This window comes from Pongo abelii, chromosome 16, assembly GCF_028885655.2.
Source record: "Pongo abelii isolate AG06213 chromosome 16, NHGRI_mPonAbe1-v2.0_pri, whole genome shotgun sequence".
NCBI classification, from domain to species: Eukaryota; Metazoa; Chordata; class Mammalia; order Primates; family Hominidae; genus Pongo; species Pongo abelii.
The window spans coordinates 78,838,193-78,853,332 of record NC_072001.2 but is presented as its reverse complement, the minus strand read 5'-3'; the positions used below and the strand labels follow the sequence as shown (position 1 = coordinate 78,853,332).

General features: G+C 49.2%; 1 protein-coding gene across 10 annotated transcripts in view; it reads left to right on the top strand.

Moving 5' to 3' along the window:
- The first annotated feature begins 11,261 nt into the window (after window positions 1–11,261).
- The window catches only part of SNUPN (snurportin 1), a 29,780-nt gene continuing 25,901 nt past the window's right edge, over window positions 11,262–15,140 (top strand). For 3 of the 10 annotated variants that reach the window (XR_010137197.1, XR_010137196.1, XM_024232252.3), the window contains exon 1: window positions 11,852–11,955. The gene's annotated coding sequence lies outside the window, so the exon portion shown is untranslated. Of the gene's footprint in view, window positions 11,368–11,810; window positions 11,956–11,991; window positions 12,283–12,412; window positions 12,570–14,509; window positions 14,659–15,140 lie in introns of those variants that run through there. The other 7 variants (XM_063716239.1, XM_024232249.3, XM_063716238.1 and 4 more) reach the window with 7 other exon arrangements.

Below are 15,140 nucleotides of genomic sequence, written 5' to 3'. Positions count from 1 at the left end.
TCTAAAAGGAGAATAAATAGGATGCCGAGATCAGTGGATTGGTTTTTAGTGGTGCCTTGTTCGCTTCCCCAGATGTGAGGCAGCATTAGGTGAAGAAATGATGTAGAGAAGGGGACTTATTATATCATGGGATCATATAATACCAAGTACTTCTACTATATGTCAGCTCCATTTTTAAGTGCACCACCTATATTAGCCCATTTCAACCTCTCAGCAATCCTATAAAGTGGAGAATCCAATTCTCTACTTTTCAGATGAGGGAACTGAGGCAGAGATGGGTCAAATTACCAAAGATTACGTAGCCAGTAAGCAATGGACTGGGACTGTGTCAGTGTCAGCACACCCAGCCCTTGATGTGTGTCAGAGTTTAGAAAGAGTCTCTGAACTTGAATTTACAAACCAGCAGGGAAAAGCAGCAGCACTAGGCAATGTGATCGGTCTCCACAGGATGCTGGATAAAGGTGTGAGGAGGGAGCAAGCATTGAATTGGGAAGGCTTTAAGGAAAAGGTGATACTCAAGTTAGGAAGGGAACTAACTCTCATCTAGGCCCTGCTAGTTCTAGGCTGCCGTTTACTCTTACCAACAACTCTGCAAGGTAGGTGGTGGTATCTGTAACTTCAGTTTGGGAAACAATTGGAATAGCAACTTGTCCAAGGCTAGGTTTCAAGTCCAGTCTCAGGTGACTCCAGAGGCCATGTTTGTTTCAGTGCTGTCCCTTTAGAAGTGGAAGGAGAGAGAATCCTGCTCTCCAGCTCTGGTGGCTGGGCATAGTCTGCCCATTTGGAGGAACATCCTCAGGGCTCCCAAGATTGTGGATCTCATGGAGGAAAAACAAAGTGGCTCTACAAGGCAGGACCCCTGTGGCCCTTCAGGTCCCACCAGACCCCACAAGGCATGGCAGGTAGATCAGCCCCTTTGGAGTAACTGGAGCCTGCACCCAAGGCCCAAGCAGATAAAAACCTCAAAATTCAGGCCAGGTGTGGTGGCTCATGCCTGCAATCCCAGCACTCTGGGAGGCTGAGGTGGGCAGATCACTTGAGGCCAGGAGTTCAAGACCAGCCTGTCCAACATGGTGAAACCCCATCTCTAGCAAAAATATAAAAATTAGTCGGGCGTGATGGCACATGTTTGTAAACCCAGCTACTTGGGCTAGGTTTACAAAGCTGAGGCTGAGGCAGAAGAATAGCTTGAACCTGGGAGGCAGAGGTTGCAGTGAGCCGAGATCATGCCACTGCACTCCAGCCTGGGCGACAGAGTGAGACTCCATCTCTAAATAAGTAAATAAATAAACAAGAATAAAAGCTTCAGATTTAAGGAAAAAAATCTGCTAGGCATGGCGGCTCACGCCTGTAATCCCAGCACCTCGGGAAGCTGAGGTGGGCAGATCACCTGAGTTCAGGAGTTGGAGATCAGCCTGGCCCATGTGGCGAAACCCCATTTGTACTAAAAATACAAAAATTAGGCAGGCATGGTAGTAGCCACCTGTAATCCCAGCTACTCAGGAGGCTGAGGCACAAGAATCTCTTGAACCCAGGAGGCGGAAGTTGCAGTGAGCCAAGATCGCACCACTGCACTCCAGCCTAGGGGACAGAGTGAGACTCTGTCTGAAAAAAGAAAAAAGAAAAGAAAAAAATGTAAGACAGTGATTCAGAAAGCAAGCTCTGGAGCCAAATAGCCTAGTCTGAATCCCGACCCCTATGCTTAGCGAGCTGTGTAACATTGATTGTTTTATGGAGTCTCTGTGTGCCTCCATTTTCCTCATCATAAAAATGTGGTAATACTGGAGGGGGGTGTGGAATTACTGTTTAATGGTACAGAGTTTCTGTTTTGGGTGATGATAATGTTTTGAAGGCTGGGCGTGGTGGCTCACCCCTGTAATCCTAGCGCTTTGGGAGGCCGATGCAGGTGGATTGCTTGAGCCCAGGAGTTCAAGACCTGGGCAACATGGCCAAAAAAAAAAAAAACAACAAAACACAAAAATTAGTTGGGTGTGGTGATGTGTGCCTATAGTCCCAGCTACTTGAGAGGCTGAGGTGGGAGGGTCACCTAGCCCAGGGAGGTTGAGGGTGCAGTGAACCATGATCACACTCCAGCCTGGGTGACAGGACAGAGTGAGACCCAGTCTCAAAAAAAAAAAAGTTTTGGAAAAACTTTCACAATGTAGCACGACACATTTCACATTCACGATGTAGTACAATGTTGTATATAGTACAATAGTGGTGACTGTTGTACTACATTGCGAGTGTAATTAATACCACTGAATTAACACTTAAAAATGGCTACAATGGCAAATTCTATGTTATGTATATTTTACCACATTTTTTAATGTGAAAAGCGGGGGTAAAAAATTGTACTGACATTAAAAATGAGGAGAGGAGGTCAGTGCGGTGGCGCACGCCTGCAATCCCAGCACTTTGGGAGACCGAGGCAGGCAGATCACGTGAGGTCAGGAGTTCGAGACTAGCCTGGCCAACATGGTGAAACCCCGTCTCTACTAAAAATATGGGCGTGGTGCTGCACGCTTGTAATCCCAGCTACTCGGGAGGCTGAGGCAGGAAAATTGCTTGAACCCAGGAGGCAGAGGTTGCAGTGAGCCGAGATAGTGCCACTGCAAACCAGCCTGGGCAACAGAGCAAGACTCTGTCTCAAAAAAATAAAAAATAAAATAAATAAATAAATAATCACTCAGCTAGCTAATAATGGCTACCCCGGCAGTGCTAACTACGCCCCAGGCTTTGTGCTGTCTCATGTAATCCTCACAACAACCTTATGGGCACTATTATTATGGCCATTTTATCACTGATAGAACTAAAGCTCAAAGACAATAGCTTACCTGAGTCACAGAGTTAGTGATGGAGGCAGGTTTGCACCTAGTTCCCGCTGGCTCCAGGTTCCACAATTTTAGCCACTCAGTTACACCGGGACTGAGCCTACTATGGCTTGGAGCAGTGGTTCTCAAACTTGACTATGCCACATTTGAACCTTGGGGAAGGATTGTGAAAACAGATGCTGTCTCCACTCCATTCATGTTTCTTTTTCTTTTTTTTTTTGAGACGGAGTCTTGCTCTGTTGCCCAGGCTGGAGTGCAGTGGCACGATCTTGGCTCACTACAAGTTCCATCTCCCGGGTTCACGTCATTCTCCTGCCTCAGCCTTCCGAGTAGCTGGGACTACAGGCGCCCGCCACCACGCCCAGCTAATTTTTTGTATTTTTAGTAGAGACGGGGTTTCACCGTGTTAGCCAGGATGGTCTCGATCTCCTGACCTCGTGATCCGCCCCCCTCGGCCTCCCAAAGTGCTGGGACTACAGGTGTGAGCCACCGCGCCCAGCCCCCTTCATGTTTCTGATTCAGGAGGTCTGGGGCAGGCCTGAGAATTTGCATTTCTAACAAGTTCCCAGGTGATTTTGGTGCTGCTAGTCAGGGGACCACACTTGGAAAAGCACAGGCCTTGTTTCTAGCCCAGTGCTTGGCACAGAGCAAACATCACACAGATGCTGTATCCTATTCCAGCAGCAGAGGGGCAGAGAGGCTGCAGGGGCTTCAGGGAAGAGGGGTCTTGCCCGCCTGTGATTTGCTGTGGGACTGGGGGCATAAGCTTCTCCTTCTCTCTCTCCGGCCTCCCTCCATCTCCTTTCTATGATAGGAAGAGGCAGGATGAGATGGCTCTAGTTTCTGCTCTGTTTCTGATTTAGAGAAAAGGATATAAAAGTGCTGTCAACACTTGCAAAGCAGAGAAGAATTTAGAGGTGCTTCACTGCCCCAACAGTCCCCAGCCCTGGCTCAGGAAAGCTGTGCAATCTTTAGGACAAACCTTGGTTTTAACATCTAAGAAAGGCCGGGTGCGGTGGCTCACGCCTATATTCCCAGCACTTTGGGAGGCCGAGGCGGGTGGATCACCTGAGGTCAGGAGTTCGAGACCAGCCTTGACAACATGGAGAAACCTTATCTCTACTAAACATACAAAATATTAGCCTGGTGTGGTGGCGGGCTCCTATTATCCCAGCTACTCAGGAGGCTGAGACAGGAGAATCGCTCGAACCCCGGAGGTGGAGGTTGCAGTGAGTCGAGATCAGTCCATTGCACTCCAGCCTGGGCAACAAGAGTGAAACTTCATCTCAAAGAAACACCAAAAAAAATCCAACCATGGGTCCCAACTTCGAAGCCCCTGGGCAGTTTGTAAAGGACATTTCCCCCCTACCTGGGGCCAGGCTGCTTCCCTGCATGGAAGGGCAGAATCTCAGCAGAGATGAACCAAATCACTCATTCATTCAGCTCATGAGCTGAAAATCAGGAGTGAAAGTAGACCCCTTAAAATATAAGGCAGGGCCCAGGTGCAGTGGTTTACACCTGTAATCCCAGCACTTTGGGAAGCTGAGGTGGGAGGACTGCGCCCAGGAGTTTGAGACCAGCCTGGGCAACATAGCCAGACCTTGTCTTTACAGAAAAAAAAAAAAAAAGTAGCCGGGCATAGTGGCACGCACCTATGGTCCCAGCTACTCAGGGAGGCTGAGGTGGGAGGATTACTTGAGCCTAAGAGGTAGAAGCTGCTATGAGCTGTGATCATACCACTGCACTCCAGCCTGGGGAACACAGCAAGACCCTGTCTCAAAAAAAAAAAAAAAAAATTACAGGGCAGGCAACATTCCATGGGTCCATGGGATAAAAATCAGGGATTTTGGCCAGGTTTATGCCTATAATCCCAACACTTTGGGAAGTCAAGGTGGGTGGATTGCTTGAGTCAAGAGTTCAAGACCAGCCTAGTCAACATGGCAAAACCCCATATCTACTAAAAATATAAAAATCAGGCCTGACACGGTGGCTGGAAGTGCTGTAAACACCCAAAGTGCTGTAGTCCTAGCACTTTGGGAAGCTGAGGCTGGTGGATTGCCTGAGCTCAGGAGTTTGAGACCAGCCTGGGCAACACAGTGAAACCCCATCTCTACTAAAAATAAAAAAAATTAGCCGGGCATGGTGGTGCACGCCTGTAATCCCAGCTACTCAGGAGGCTAGGGCAAAAGAATCACTTGAACCCTGGAGGCAGAGGTTGCAGTGAGCTGAGATCACGCTAGTGCACTCCAGCCTTGGCAACAAGAGCAAAACTCTGTCTAAAAAAAAAATCAAGAATTCTGGAGTCCGTAAGGGCTGAAAGTCTGGATTAAAATCCTCACCCAGTCACCCTCTGCCTGTACCTAACCTGGGCAAACTATTTCCCCTCAAGTCTGGGCAAGCACTTTTGTCTGCAGGGAAGAGATTCTCTTGGGCTCACCTAAGTAGGCGTCAATTTATTTATTGTAGATATAAGTAAATCAGTCATGGAGGGGTTATTTTATAACAAGTTAAAGACTAACAAAACAGCACTTTTAAAGACTTACTCTGTGACAGGTACTATTCTAATCACCTCACCTAGATTAGCTCAATGAAACCCTATAACAACCTTATGAGCTAGGTGCTGTTGTTAACCACATTTTACAGAGAGGGTAACTGAGCACAGAAGGTGAAATAACAAACCCAGGCCACCGTGCCAACAGGTAGCTGAGTCTGGATTTGGATCTAGGCCATCTAGCTCCAAGGCCCAAGACCTTCATTCTTAACCACCTTCATGATACCTCTCACCCAGGACTGGGGCTCAGGGACCTTGGGATGGGGGTGGGTTGGGGTGGGGTGGGAGTAGGGAAGAGGTTTGGCTCCCTGGAGCTTTAGGGTCCCCTGTGGCCGCAGTTTCTGTACCCTGGCTCCTGTGACCCCCTTTGATGCCTGACTTTGCCACCCTTTCACGTCTGCTTCTCCCTCCTAGCATAACTGGCTTATTTTTATTTGTATTTTTTGAGATGGAGTCTCATTCTGTTGCCCAGGCTGGAGTGCAGGGGCACAATCTTGGCTCACTCCAAACTCCGTCTCCTGGGTTCAAGCGATTCTTCCACCCCAGCCTCCCGAGTACTTGGGATTACAGGTGCCTGCCACCATGCCTGGCTAATTTTTGTATTTTTAGTAGAGACGGGGTTTCAGCATATTGGACAGGCTGGTCTCAAACTCCTGACCTCGTGATCCACCTGCCTTGGCCTCCAAAAATGCTGGGATTACAGGTGTGAGCCACTGCGACCAGCCATAACTGACTTCTTTTTTTCTTTTTTAGACGGAGTCTCGCTCTGTCGCCCAGGCTGGAGTGCAGTGGCACGATCTTGGCTCACTACAAGTTCCGTCTCCCGGGTTCATGCCATTCTCCTGCCTCAGCCTTCCGAGTAGCTGGGACTACAGGCGCCTGCCACCACACCCGGCTAATTTTTTGTATTTTTTAGTAGAGACGGGGTTTCACCGTGTTAGCCAGGATGGTCTCGATCTCCTGACCTCGTGATTCCCCCGCCTCGGCCTCCCAAAGTGCTGGGATTACAGGCGTGAGCCACCACGCCCGGCCCATAACTGACTTCTTTACTGTCTTACAAGGTGTCTCTAGGTGGCCAATGAGAAGCACTGGTCCTCAAGATGACTTAGATGGTGCATAGCCTTGGCCTTTAACAACATCGATTTAGGGAGGAAGTTGTTCCCTTTCCTGTTTTCTCTCAGCTCTAATAAACCTCAGGGGGAAAGTCTTGGCTGGGGACTAGATTAGGATGCATGTATAATTCGTGCTAATTTCCCCTATTTTATGAGTAATAAACTGGCCAGGCATGGTGGCTTACACCTGTAATCCCAGCACTTTGAGAAGCCAAGGCAGGAAGATCTCTTGAGCCCAGGAGTTCAAAACCAGCTTGGGCAATATAGCTAAACCTCATCTCTAAAAAAATAAATTAGGCCGGGCGTGATGGCCCAGGCCTGTAATCCCAGCACTTTGGGAGGCAGAGGTGGGCGGATCACCTGAGGTCAGGAGTTCAAGACCAGCCTGACCAATGTGGAGAAATCCCGTCTCTACTAAAAAATACGAAATTAGCCAGGCGTGGTGGCTCATGCCTGTAATCCCAGCTACTCGGGAGGCTGAGGCAGGATAATTGCTTTTTTTTTTTTTTTGAGACAGAGTCTCGCTCTGTTGCCCAAGCTGGAGTGCAGTGGCGTGATCTTGGCTCACTGCAAGCTCTGCCTCCTGGGTTCATGCCATTCTCCTGCCTCAGCCTCCCGAGTAGCTGGGACTACAGGCGCCCGCCACCACGCCTGGCTAATTTTTTGTATTTTTAGGAGAGATGGGGTTTCACTGTGTTAGCCAGGATGGTCTCGATCTCCTGACCTGGTGATCCGCTTGCCTCGGCCTCCCAAAGTGCTGGGATAACAGGCGTGAGCCACCGCGCCCGGTGGCAGGAGAATTGCTTGAACCCGGGAGGTGGAGTTTGCGGTGAGCCGAGATCGCACCACTGCACTCCAGCCTGGGCAACAAGGGCGAAACTCCGTCTCAAATAAATAAATAAATAAATAAATAAATAAGATAAATAAATCAATTAGCTGTAGTTCCAGCTACTTGAGAGGCTGAAATGGAAGGATCACTTGAGCCCAGGTGATTGAGGCTGCAGTGAGCTGTGATCAAACCATTGCACTCTAGCCTGAGCAACAGAGTAAGACTCCATCTCAATAAAAAGAGTAACAAACTGTCCAGGTTTTATTTTTAGATTATATCTTAATCCAGCTACTTCCTATCACATCCCCCGACATACTTTCATGCAAGGTCTGCTCACTGGCTTCCAGGCCTCCACACTTGGTTGCCTACATTCAGTTCTCTACCAAGTAGCCAGTGGGAGCTCACTAAAGCTGGAATCTGCTATCTCATGACTGTTTAAAAACCCTCATCTGCAGACAGGCATGGTGGCTCACGCCTGTAATCCCAGCAGTTTGGGAGGCCAAGGCGGGCGGATCACCTGAGGTCAGGAATTCGAGACCAGTCTGGCCAACATGGTGAAACCCCGTGTCTACTAAAAATATAAAAATTAGCCAGGCATGGTGGTGCATGCCTGTAATCCCAGCTACTTGAGAGGCTGAGGCAGAATTGCTTGAACCTGGGAGACGGAGGTTGGAGTGAGCAGAGATCGCACCACTGCACTCCAGCCTGGGCGACAGAGCAAGATATGTCTCAAAAACAAAAACAACTCCCCCCCGCAAAAAAATAAACCCTCTTCAGCAATGGAGATGAAATCCAAACTCCCCACCGTGGCCTGCAGGCCCTTACCTGCCCCTGTGTCCCAGCAGCCTCTGTGATCTTACCTCCCTCCACTTCCCCTCTGGGCTGGACACCTTCCTGCTCTCAACCTTCTCTTTTCTAGGTAAGGATTCTCCTGCCCATGGACAACCAGAAGATTTTAAGGGGTACACAGATTCCACTTTAATGACATTGAATAATAGAGTGAGAAAGTGGTTCTTCCCTCTTCTGTCCTCTTTGAATTTTTCTGATTATGTCAAAGAAAAATTCTATTAGTGTGACTCCTTATCACTTCAACACTTGCTAATCTCTGATTGTTACAAAGTCCCCAGACTTACAGCTTTCTGCAGACATCCATATCTATCTAGCAAGATTATATTAGGTTGGTGCCATTAATTTTAATGGCAAAAACTGCAATTACTTTTTTTTTTTTTGAGACATAGTTTCACTCTTGTTGCCCAGGCTGGAGTGCAATGGTGCCATCTCAGCTCACCACAACCTCTGCCTCCTGAGTTCAAGCGATTCTCCTGACTCAGCCTCCTGAGTAGCTGAGATTACAGGCATGCGCCACCACGCCCGGCTAATTTTATATTTTTAGTAGAGACGTGGTTTCTCCATGTTGGTCAGGCTGGTCTCAAACTCCCGACGTCAGGTGATTTGCCCGCCTCGGCCTCCTAAAGTGCTGGGATTACAGGCGTGAGCCACTGTGCCCGGCCAAAAACTGCAATTACTTTTGCACCAGCCTATAACATTATTTTCACTGTATTTATTTATTTACTTATTTTTGAGACAGAGTTTCGCTCTTGTTGCCCAGGCTGGAGTGCAATGGCACGATCTCGGCTCACTGCAACAACTGCTTCCCGGGTTCAAGCAATTCTTTTGCCTCAGCCTCCCAAGTAGCTGGGATTACAGGCATGCACCACCATGCCCAGCTAATTTTGTATTTTTAATAGAGACGGGGTTTCTCCATGTTGGTCAGGCTGGTCTCAAACTCCTGACCTCAGGTGATCTTCCTGCCTCAGCCTCCCAAAGTGCTGGGATTATAGGCACGAGCAATGTATTTATTTTATAGATACCTTCTAATAAAGTGGGAAGTGATTGATGTAAGGTAATGCTATGATGTTGCCCTTTTTTTTTGAGACAGAGTCTTGCTCTGACACCAGGCTGGAGTGCAGTGGCGCAGTCTCGGCTCACTGCAACCTCCGCCTCCCAGGTTCAAGTGATTCTCTTGCCTCAGCCTCCTGAGTAGCTGGGACTACAGGCGTGTGCCACCATGCCCAGCTAATTTTTGTATTGTTAGTAGAGATGGGGTTTCACCATGTTGGCCAGGATGGTCTGGATCTCTTGACCTCGTGATCTGCCCACCTCAGCCTCCCAAAGTGCTAGGATTACAGGCGTGTGCCACCACACCTGGCCAATGTTGCCCTTTTAAATAAATGTAGTCAGGCTTTTTTCTTAATTGATTTAAAGACATAAAGCACAGTGTGTGCATGTGGCCAACATTCTGAAGCTGAGATTCCAGAGGTAGCCCCTTCTGAAACACCCACTGGCTCTAAATGAACCCCTGGGCCAGGTGCTCTGGTTTTTGTTTGTTTTGAGACAGAGTCTCCAGGCTGAGTGCAGTGGCAGGATCACAGCTCACTGCAGCCGTGACTTCCTGGGCTCAAGTGATCCTCCCACCTCAGCCTTCTAAGTAGCTGGGATCATGACTCATACCACTACACCTAGCTAATTTTTTTTTGTGGAGGCGGGTTTTTGTCATGTTGCCCAGGCTGGTCTCAAACTCATGGGCTACTTCCACCTTGCCCTCTCAAAGTGCTGGGATTACAGGCGTGAGCCACAGTGCCTGACCTGGTTTTGTTTTGTTTTTTCAGTGATATGGGAAGTTATTCAGCTAGGTGTGAGTGAGGAACTAGAACCTTTCTCCCGGACCTCCAGGCATGAATTTGGGAATTTCTTTCTCAGTCTCAGTCTATTTTCCTAAAATGTTTAAGGTCTTTGTTCTTTTCTGTGCAGTCCGACCATTAGATGTGACCTCCGTGGTTGTAAGGGATGGTTGTTTGGACACAAAATACCTAATATCCTGGGTGTCAAAATTCCCTAGTGAAGTCAGGCCCTGGACTTCTCTTTTTTGTCAGTCTCATAAATCAGGCAGACATGAGCTTTTATTTGTGGATGCACCAAATAAATACCCTAGTGGACAGCTTTGCTCAGCCTGGCCACTGAAAGAGCCACCTAAATAAAATCTCAGGTCCAGGCCGGGCGCGGTGGCTCACGCCTGTAATCCCAGCACTTTGGGAGGCCGAGGCAGGCAGATCATAAGGTCAGGAGATCGAGACCATCCTGGCTAACACAGTGAAATCCCGTCTCTACTAAAAATACCAAAAAATTAGCCAGGCGTGGTGGCAAGCACCTGTAGCCCCAGCTACTCCGGGGGCTGAGGCAGGAGAATGGCGTGAACCCGAGAGGCGGAGCTTGCAGTGAGCCGAGATGGCGCCACAGCACTCCAGAGCCTGGGCGACAGAGCGAGACTCCGTCTCAAAAAAAAAAAAAAAAAAAACTCACGTCCAAAAAAATTGGCCTTCCAGGGCCCCAAAACCCTTTTTACCAGTCTAGTAATAGCCTTTCATCAGCCTAATTTCCTATTCTTTTTAGTCTGAATGTATGGTGTAATGTGCATAAAATACACAAGTCCAAATCTTAGCATTCCGTGGACTCAAAATGTGCCAAAGGTGGATACTTTGCTTCTGTCATACATTAGTAGTCAACTTCTCTATACATCAAACTTTCAGCAAATTAAAACATTTTCCTTGAAAGCTGTGTTACTTTGGCCAAATTACTTAACCTCTCTGAGCTTCGGTGTGTCTACTTCCTCATGTCATGATTGAGAGTTAATACCTACTGGCTTAAGAAAGAAAAAAAAGGAAAAAATTAAATGAGATGATGGGTGTGAAGCAGGGATTGGCTGAATGTAAGCATTCAATAAATATTCAGTTTTAAAATTGTAATCTCAGCTTTCCCACCCTGCGGAGGCTACACCCTGGCAGGACTGAATCTCCTAAATCTCTGCCGCTTACCCTAATCTTTTGCACCAATTCAATCATTCCTTCACCCAGGGTCTACTGAGCGCCATCCCTTGTGCTGGACTCTGGCTACTTAAATAGGAATCAAGCCAGGTCCCTGCCATTGCTCAGCCCGCAGCCGAGTGGGAAAGAAGCTCGCAAAAGCAGCAAACAGGCAGTAATCGAGGTATGTATCTGCTTTTGTAAGGGCAAGTCGGGGAGCGAAGGTCTGTGTCTGAAAATTGGGTGTGAGGGGTTAGTTGGAGTAATCCAGGCAATTGGCACTGCCCGTTTAAGAGCACGGGCGCAAGAGGGGAAGGGGACTCCAGGTGCAGCCCTAAGGCCCGGGAAGATGTGCGGGAGGCGGCAGGACCCAGGGCATTGAATGCCCGGCCACAAGATCAGCCTCCTCCCATTGGCGAAAGGAACCCCAAAGAGCTTGTGCCCAGGAGGGAGGCCTCGGCCTGGTCAAGTCATCTAGCAGGAAGGGTCCCGGACAGTGCAAAGCAAATGCAGGAGGACCCCCGCCCTAGCCGATGGGAAATGCCCCAGCCGTTGAAGGCGGAAGTAACGGCCTGTAGGCAACGGAACTCCTAGCGTTCGCAAAGGAGGGAGGAGCCGGAAACTCAGGGCGCGAGGCCTGTGGGCCCAGCGGTGAGGCAGCCGCTGGGGGAGGGGGGCGGGCCTAGCTTCCCAGGGCAGGTGATTGGTCGGCCCGGGGGCGGCAGCGGCGGCGGCGGCGGCGGCGGCGCATGCGACGGTCACCTCGGTTTGGGTGAGTCCGTGGGTTCGAGCCCGGGCCCCGCCAGCTGCCGAGTTGCCTCTCGGTGCCGGGCTGTGACTCCCTCTGGCCGGCCCTGCAGTCTGGCCTCCCGGGGCGTCATCTGGAGGCATAGAGCCAGGCCGGGGACTCCTTTTGGGAGAGTTTCCGTTCTTCTATTCCGTGCTGTCCGACCAGGACCCCTCAGGGACTTTTGTGGGGCAGGGGCGAATCACGCATGGTCTAGACCCCATGCCTAGAAAAAGGCAGTGCGGGGCGGCGGCGGCGCGCACGGCCGAGTGAAGCAGATAGCGTCTCCGGGGCTGGAGCCCGGTAGCAGGGGTAGGGAAACGCGGAGGCTGCCAGGATGCGGACCCAGGGGACGCGAGGCGGGGGCGCCGGATGGGGAGACGCGAAAGAAGGGGAAGGGGATGGGGGAGGGGGCTAGACAGGGAAGGAGGGTGGAGCGTGGGCGGGGCCTGGGGCGGGTCGGACTTTAGGGAGTTGGAGCGGGGGATACTGGTGGAGAATGAGACCACCTGGGGCTAAGGTCCGAACACTTGGAGGCAGCACCATCCAAGGAATGGGTTGAAACAGCAGGAGCCCGCCAAGAACAGCCTTGAAGGAAGGTAAAGGAACCGCCCCAGTATCCAGGACATCAGTTTCTTTTTCTTTTTTTTTCTTTTTGAGACGGAGTCTCGCTCTGTCACCCAGGCTGGAGTGCAGTGGCACGATCTGGACTCACTGCAAGCTCCGCCTCCCTGGTTCACGCCATTCTCCTGCCTCAGCTTCCCGAGTATGTGGGACTACAGGCGCCCGCCACCACGCCCGGCTAATTTTTTTGTATTTTTTTTGTTTTGTTTTTTAGTAGAGACGGGGTTTCACTGTGTTAGCCAGGATGGTCTCGATCTCCTGACCTCAGGTGATCTGCCCACTTCAGCCTCCCGAAGTGCTGGGATTACAGGCGTGAGCCACCGCGCCAGACCCAGGACATCAGTTTCAAAAGTTGTGTGGTTCTTGGCAGAGCGGGAGCCCACACCAAGATAGTGCATGATAGGCCTAATAAAGGTGCTTTGGATTTGGTCATTACTTTGGTGATGAACTGAAAACATAATGACTTTTTAAAAATTTTTATTATGAAAGCTTTCAAACTTACACAAAAGTACAGAAAAGTAGAGACAATAGCATACATACCATTATGGATGATTTGAATAACATACCATATGGATCCCAAGCACTCATCATGAGGCCTCAGTCACTCGGGAATGGCAACCCCTAGTTGCACTGCAAAGATATTAAGGCACACCTCAAGCCGGGTGCAGTGGCTCATCCTTGTAATTCCAGCACTTTGGGAGGCTGAGGCAGGCGGATCACTTCAGGTCAGGAGTTTCAGACCAGCCGGCCAACATAATGAAACCCCTTCTCTACTTAAAATACAAAAATTAGCCGGGCATGGTGGTGCATGCCTGTAATCCCAGGTACTCAGGAGGCTGAGGCAGGAGAGTCACTTGAACCCAGGAGGCGGAGGCTGCAGTGAGCCGAGATCACACCACTGCAGTCCAGCCTGGGAGACAGAGTGAGACCCTGTCCCAAAAAAAAAAAAAAAAAAAAAAAAAAGGCCAGGCGTGGTGGCTCACGCCTGTAATCCCAGCACTTTGGGAGGCCAAGGCAGGCAGATCACGAGGTCAGGAGATCGAGACCATCCTGGCTAACACGGTGAAACCCCGTCTCTACTAAAAATACAAAAAATTAGCCGGGCGTGGTGGCGGGCGCCTGTAATCCTAGCTACTCGGGAGGCTGAGGCAGGAGAATCACTTGAACCTGGGAGGCGGAGGTTGTGGTGAGCTGAGATCGTGCCATTGTGCTCCAGCCTGGGCAACAAGAGTGAAACTCTGTCTCAAAAAAAAAAAACAGTTTCTTTTATGTTTAAAGGTTGTAGAGGTTCAGTTATTCAAGATAAAAAGAGTTCTGGAGAGTTCTGCACAGCAATGTTGAACATACTTAACTTTACAGAACTGCACACCTAAAAATGGTTAAGATGATGAATTTCATGATATGTGTATTTAGCCACAATTTTTTTTTCTTTTTACAGACAGGGTCTTGCTATATTGCCCAGGCTGGCTTCAAACTCCTGGGCTCAAGCGTACCTCCTGCCTCAGCCTCCAGAGTAGCTGGGACTAAAGGCAAGCACAACTGCACCTGGCAAACCACGATTTTTAAGTTCCTTTTAAATTAAACAAAATCTAATGTTTCAAATCAAGAAAAAGATCTGACTTCACTTGTGCAATGGAAAGTAACTCACTGGCCAAGTAGAGGCCTATGGAGTTGTATTTTTCACTGTAGAGGCTCTGGAATGAACCTGTTGATTTTGATGCTCAGAGCACTGGACCTGGCCTGGGATGGAGGTTAAGCACTGGAGGTGCCCTCTGGTTTACACAACCAAAGGGTTGGGCCAGCCCAGCAGTGCAAGTCAGATTTCTCCCAAATGTTCCTGTTTTCTTATAGTCTAAGGCTCACAGGCGTGTGAGTGAAGTGTGAATTCACGTTTCTCCCCACTCCCATTCTTTAGGGTCCACCTAAAGTGCGAAGTCTGTTTTAAAAATGACATCTATTCCATGCCTGTCTTGTTTCCCTAATGTACTTTATGGAAGTTCTTCACACTACTGGAGCATTGGCGTTACTTGTTAAGCAGCCTTCCACATCCTAGCTCTTTTCCAAGTGAGTCCCACATAAGTAGCCCTGAAACCTTCTTTCTGCCCACCCAAAAACAAAACAAAACTAGAATATGAGGAAGTAACGACCAGATTTTTAAAAAAATAAATTATAATTTAAAGTAATTTTTTACCTTTTTATTTGAAAAGTAGAGACATAGTCTCACTACATTGTCCAGGTTGGTCTTGAACTACTGGCCTCAAGTGATCCTCCTGCCTTGGTCTCCCAAAGTGCTGGGATTACAGGCATGAGCCACCATGCCTGGCCAGAGTTTGTTTTTTGTTTTTTGTTTTTTTGTTTGTTTTTGAGATGAAGTCTCGCTCTGTCACCCAGGCTGGAGTGCAGTGGCACGATCTTGGCTCACTGCAACCTCCGCCTCCCGGGTTCAAGCGATTCTTCTGCCTCAGCCTCCCGAGTAGCTGGGATTACAGGCGCCTGCCACCACATCCGGCTAGTTTTTGTATTTTTAGTAGAGACGGGGTTTCACC